Genomic DNA, 6904 nt, shown 5'->3' on the forward strand with positions numbered 1-6904 from the left:
ACTGATAACCAGGGTGTTCTAGGTGTTTTTATTTATTAATGGAAAAAGACAATGTACTGGAAGAGGTTCGACATTTTGATTTTCTATATTTGGTAACATTGTGTTTTTTTCTTTAATATAATAAATATGACTAATTTGTGGGTAATCAATATTACATATATAGAACAATATTTATTGAAATATTTGAAGGGAATCGGTATAAAATGCATTTCCTTCTTACACCTTCGGGACAGTTTCCGTAAAATGTGCAGAAAAACCGTGGAACAGAGAATTTTAAATTACTTTCTCAGAGTCGACTGTTATTTATTGCTCGCCGTTTAATTAATTCGGATTCATTAACCCGAATTAACAGCTTCTTTTGAGATCACTTAGTACCCTTTCTTGAGTCGTCCTTCCGGTAGAGAGAGGAGGTTAATGAAAACGTCAGGGAAGGAATATATTTAGCAAAGACGTCACGAACTAATATTTAAATCTCCGCCGAAAAGGGGACCGGCTGAAAGTAATATGCTGCAGGGAGAATATCCCGGGCCTCTTCGACCTCAAGGGGTTAAAACGTAAAGGTACACGGAAAGCGCAACTGGTCGAACCGTGCGCGCTCCCGGCAATATTTCCCCGACGACTGAAAAGGCTTAATATTAGTTGCATTGAAATGCAAATTCCTTGAATAATCCACACGGAAATGAAGAAACATAATTTTTTCAACTTACATCTACCTGATCTATTGCGTATACGTATTGCCTTTTTTGCATTTAAAGGATTGAACACGTCAATGGCCCTCATCTTCAAGGTTCTAGTCTCCGTGGCGGAATTGTTGCAACCAATATAGTCGAGGGTAGTGACCTTACCGCTTCATAATGATATATAACACGATCAGGTGGAAGTAAAACTTTATTCTAAACTGTGTAGTATGTCTAGTAATCTAGGATTATATTAATTTGACATAAATATTTTCATCGTTTTATTCTCTCAGAAATAACATTTATTTATAATTATAGGGTAGAATCACTGTATTATAAAGAATGTATTAACAATATCTATCACAATGCTTCTGCACATGTGCAGAATGAGATACTTTGTACAGCTTTTTGCGAACATTTTACATAAGGAAGTTAGCAACCCAGTACATTTCAGGAGTCTGTGACAGAAACCAGACATCGATTGCGTTCTTTTTTTCTCTCAATACAACGTGTGCAGAGAATGAAATCTCGATCCCGATTCCGGGCTGCCTCGAAAATCGTAAATCTGTCCCGTACCACGATAAAGTACCGTGGATACTACGTCAGCGGCGTGTTCGTATTGTTTTAGAACCGACCCATCCCCGACAACAGTTGGCACGCACTTACAGTAGGGGTGAGAACACCCTGTGTTCCCAATAGGGGACGTTTCGTGACGGAGGTACCCCACGTTTCCGAAGATGATTTCGAGCCCGACGATAATCTGTAACGCCGCGCGTAAATCATCGAAAGGGAGCTATCCCAGAACCACTTGCTCCCTCGACGACAGGGCCATTGAGAAATTTTTGAAATAAGAGGGTAGAAAGCTTCATCCCTTTTTTTTTCCGATAAAAAGATTAGGAAGTGGAGATATTTAAGTGAAACGATACACAGCCTCGACACATTTGTGTTGTTATTTTTCTGGGAATACTATCTGCGTGATTTCTTTCGCTCGAACCGATTCCACGGGTCGTTCCACGGTGCAAAAGGTGTCAGGTGAGATCATCGAGAAATCGATACTTTAGGAGGCATTTCGTGTTAACCTTCCGTAGGCGTCACATATTTTTTCACACTCCGTTGGCAAACTGGGTCGTTTGCATCCGAGCATGATATTTTTACTGTTTTAAGGCTCTGAAAAAATCTGAAAAATTCCTGGGTTACTTTTGAAGGCCTGTAATATATTCTACAGATTGCTCGTCGAGTCGAATGTTTAAACTTTTTCCAATAAATGTGATACTTCAGAGGAAATCCAAAAAAAATTACTTTTGCACTATATTAAAAGTGTAAGAATAGTAGGTACACCTTTCTATTTAACATTTTTTGTTGTATTCAGTATAGTTGTACTAATAAGGAGAGAACCTCAACATTAGTGTAGTACATACAGTGTACCAGTTCGTTCGTGTAAAAATGAAATCTAATAAACGAGGTGTCATAAGAAAGTTTCGAGAATGATTGATTTAAAAATGTAATTTCAAAATTATTAACACAAGAATGAAAATTACGTGTCTCCGTTGAACAAATGTTTTACCGGAATAAGTGAACGAACATGAAGAAATAAAATGGGGTATTCGTAATCGATCCGATCTGTGTGTCAGTGTCCATCGAAAGGCTCCCTCCTCGCGGAGTATCATCCATTTATTCCTCCGGGCGGAATTCTCTCGTTTGCCCAACATCACGAGGCTCACAATGGCCCCGGCTAAAAGAAAAGTTAATGGTAGATTCAGCCGCATCAGGTCACCCCGTAATGACTCATCCCCTTTCCTTCTTCCTTTCCCTTTCTATTTCTTTCTACCCGTTGATGGGAGTGGGCCCTGGGGTTTCAGGCTCGCTCACAAAGGTCGGCGTATCCGGAACCTCTCTCTCTCTCTTTGCCCCCTCCCCCATTCCCTGTCGTCCTTGATTTTCGCAACGGCAAAAGGAAGGAGGAAGCCATTAATTTATGCCCTGTCCCGATCGATCGTTCGCTAAAAGTTTTCGAACCGCCGGGATGGGAGGACACACAGTGAAGGACGGAACGGAGAGCAAGATAGAGAGAGAAAGAAAAGTCGTTTCGGTGGGCGAGTGTTGTTACCATCCGCGGAAAGTCGAGGAAATGATGGACGATCGAGCGGAATTAACGCTTTAATGGCCGAGTTTTGAAGAACCGTGTGATGGCGTCTCGTGTGTTCCTCACTGAGCTTCCACTTCGCTGCGACAGGTATTGTGAATATATATATTTGATGGAACTTTGATAGGATGGATTGTTCGGGGAAGTTTTGCTTAAAGTCGACGTGCCATTTTTGGTAGTGATCCGTACATGACGCGTTGCTTAAAGATTAATATTTATGGTAAAGTGGTGTACGAAAGAAGCTTTGGTTGGAGTCTAAAGTGTAGATGAAACTGGCGTTGATAGCTGGGAATAAAATGTTATCTATCATAGTGAAAAACAGTACTAGATATCTAAGAACGTCATTGTTACCTTTAAATAGTTAATGAGATTAACTTTCAGATTGCCGGCATTTTTTCATTAAAAAAGGATGATTTGTTTGGCCAAAAATATATGTACATACAGGGTGTCGCATTTAAATGTGACCAACCTCCCTCGAATATCTTTTTTAATTGTGGAAACTCAAAAAATACTTTACGATGTTCTTCTCTTCGAATAACAAGTATATTTTCACGAGCTACGGGATGCAATAAGAAAAAATATGTAGTTATAGTAAATCCTCGAAGAGTGTTCGAAGGCTCCTGACAAGGGCAAGTGCCCAAGTGTAACGTTGACTTTTTAATAAAGTTGAGCACAATAATAGAACTTGGAATTCTGAATCCAATAACATTTCTCAGCCGCATACGGTCATTAGTTTATGAAATATTTAATATTGAGCGCCGAGGAGCCTTCGAACACTCATCGATGATGTATTGTATTTGGAAAAACAAACGTCGATAACCTTGAACGCTTCGAGAAAAAAAATTGAAGAAAGAAATATTTTTTTCGTCGTTTATAAGAATATATTGACAAGTAATTTTAACTTGTTTTGTAATTCTAGTGTTAATATTATAATAGTCGAGCAAAAATTACGTTACAGAATATTATGCCAGGGTCAACAGTGACCCGTGACAAGAACTCAGACGCGATATTCGATTCGTCGTTGAATTCAGAGATTGTTTTCCCACGGGTCACCAGTGACCCGGCCGTAGGAACTCTAGGGTTAAGGAAGGAAAAGGAGAATCGCGAAATGGTGGCGAAAGAAAAGGAAACTAGAGGGGAGAATGTGTGACCCCTGGCGTTCGGCTGTCGCCTCGTTTCGGCTCGCTCGAGGAACTCCGTGATCTCGTTCTGAAAATTGCATAACCCCTCCTAATCGATCGTTCGCGGAACCTCGGGACCTCGTTCCTTTGTCGGCTGGCGGGTAATTGAATTTGGAACAAAAGCAATCAGGAGACCCGAAACGGAACGAGGCGGAAGGAAACAAACGGGAAAATACCGCCGTTGCGAATACATCCGTGTCGTAAGCCCATTTTCGACTTCCTTTATTTTTTAAATCGTTTTTGGTTGCAACTGTTCTGCCCTTTTTTTTCCCTGGGATCGTACGAAATTATTGTGAAATCAGCACCACTACTGTTATATTTGAGAATGACCATAAAAGTTCGTAATCAATATTAATAATGATTTTGGGGGATGGAACTTTCCCTTTTCAAATTACGTACTTGAGATATGGCGAAAGAAATTAACCCTTTGCTTTATGATTTCATTGAAGTCATCAAACTATTGTTACCACTGCGCCAATTTTTGAATTAAAATATTTCCTAAACTAATGGTCTCCCGATATTAAAAAATATATGCTTCCGTTAAAAAAAATAAGATTCACCTTCATATGTTCTCTACGCCACCACATGCCAAAAAACTATTGATATAAAATACTTTGCGTTATCACAAGTAATTTCAGAGATATTCGAGGGGATCGATTTAAATGGGACACTCTGTATATGCGTTATATAATGATATAATGTTGAACAAACGTTAAGTGAAAAGTGTAGAACAAACACTCGAGAACGATGTTTGATGATCGATAATATTCGAATCGACTGTGGTACGAGCAAACAATTATTTACAGAGGAGACTCTCCCGAAGGCAACTCCTTAAATAAAGAAATAAAACAAGGCAAATTGTGGGGGGGAGGATCGTTGCACGGTTCGTGTGACTTCAATCACGAGCCCTTTTACGGACACACAATTTACTTGCATCAAAAAGGGAGATCAAAGTGCTTCTATCGTACGTCGAAAGTACTTCTGGGTTATTTCCTTCCTTCCACCGCCTCCCATCCTCCCACGTTTCCCTCTTCGCTTGCATTTTCTTTCCCCATCGGAGTCTCTCCCTAGCGAAAACTTTCGCAAGACAGACATTAAAATTATCGAAAAGTGGATTAAATTTTTGGATCTCGTTCCTCCTCTAACAACAGTTTACGATGGCACATATAAAGTGTACTACTATTGCTACATCTATAACGTCTTCTCTGAATTTCATGGAACATTTAGAAATCTATAGAGATGTATCCGAGAAGTATAGGACAATTTGTTAGTAAATACATATTAATTGTTAATAAGGGACAACAATTAAAGGACTGCCCCGATGATTTGTACTTATTTTGGTAGCTTTCTTTTAGAACCTTCAAAAACTTTCTATTGTCTGTCACTATAATTTGTCTCCGTATAAATTCTAAATTTTTAAATCCTTGAATACAGTAAAAAGAATGGAATGCTTACCGAATTCTAATGAGCCAGTTTCACCTGTTCGATCTTTCTAGTGTTAATTACCTTACCAATTAATTGCTGCAGTATTTATTAATTCTTATAGTAATTACATAATACATATATGTCCATACGTGTAAGTAATTATATAACATGAAATTTCCCTACATCATTAGGCAACCTCATTGAGCTCATTAGACAATACTTATAAAATATGCAGTCTATCCAATTCACCACATTATCTTCCAATAAATTATACGTATTTACACATTTCTGTGTTCGTAATTATGGAGTAACAATGGAGATGAAAGTACAGTTTTTCATTTAATCTCCACTCACGTTTCATACGAACCGTAACTCGTCGGGCGTCGCAATGACGCGCAGCAATGGGACCGGATAAAAACAGCAAGAAGCCGCCTTTTCGATGGATAAAAGTACACTACAAAGGAATGGGTTCGAAAGCACTCGTTGAAGAGTTTTCGTTTTTAGGGGGGGGGGGGGGGATCGGGCCACGAACCGGGTGAGAGTCAATTACGAGAGAGCCACGTGCTTTCCATCGCGTTCCCCTTTGATCCTTCTCTCGTCGCCCAAAGAGACGTCGGGATTTGCTATTGAAATGGAACCTTTGTGCCGTGTGAAACAGCAAGACGAACGATTTTCCGGTTTTTTTTCCCGCTCCCTCCTCCAAAATTCAAAGAAACCTTCACTCGTTACAATAGTTACTCCCACTGATAATAATTTAGCAATATGTTTTTTTAATTTTTTATTATTTTATTTGGCAATATAATTAATGGATTTTTTAGGGATGCTTTATAACCTGTAAAAAAAAACAAACAAGCTATGACTTTTTCAAATTCTTCAGTCTTTCAGTGGCCACCCTGTATTTGATACAGGAAACATATACACCGCCATTTTTGTTAAAAAGTGGACTTAATACTAGAACTACTGACGATATACGCATATTTGCTTCGATCGGTGGATAAACGTGAAAAACTTTTCAAAATTTATAAATTGACTAATTTTTTCACTTTCACATCGTCATAAAAAGTGCAAAAAATTTGAGAAAATGTATTGTCATAACATTTTAATCGTCGTTGTAAGAGTGTATTGACAAGTTATTTCAACTTGCTTGGTAGTTCTAGTGTTAATACACTTTGGCTCTGAGATCCAGATATATATTTTTTTATCTCGATTATTTTTCAGGTGCACCTGCATAATTATTTTTTTTATGGCGGGAACAAAGGCCTCTTTATTATTTTATTATCGATAATCACAGTGTGACTGTTAATGCAAATTCTCGACACCCCAACAATCCCTCTGCACCTCAAATACCATGTTCGAAATTGAACTTCTGAAACTTGGTTTACGCCTTTTTGTTCCAGGAGAACCACCGCGCGTTCCTTGTTGCTGGCTCCGCGTATCTTGGCTTGCGGTTGTCGAGGATAGAAAACACTGAATTTCCC

This window comes from Dufourea novaeangliae, unplaced genomic scaffold (genome assembly GCF_001272555.1).
Source record: "Dufourea novaeangliae isolate 0120121106 unplaced genomic scaffold, ASM127255v1 scaffold7, whole genome shotgun sequence".
In the NCBI taxonomy this organism is placed as follows: Eukaryota; Metazoa; Arthropoda; class Insecta; order Hymenoptera; family Halictidae; genus Dufourea; species Dufourea novaeangliae.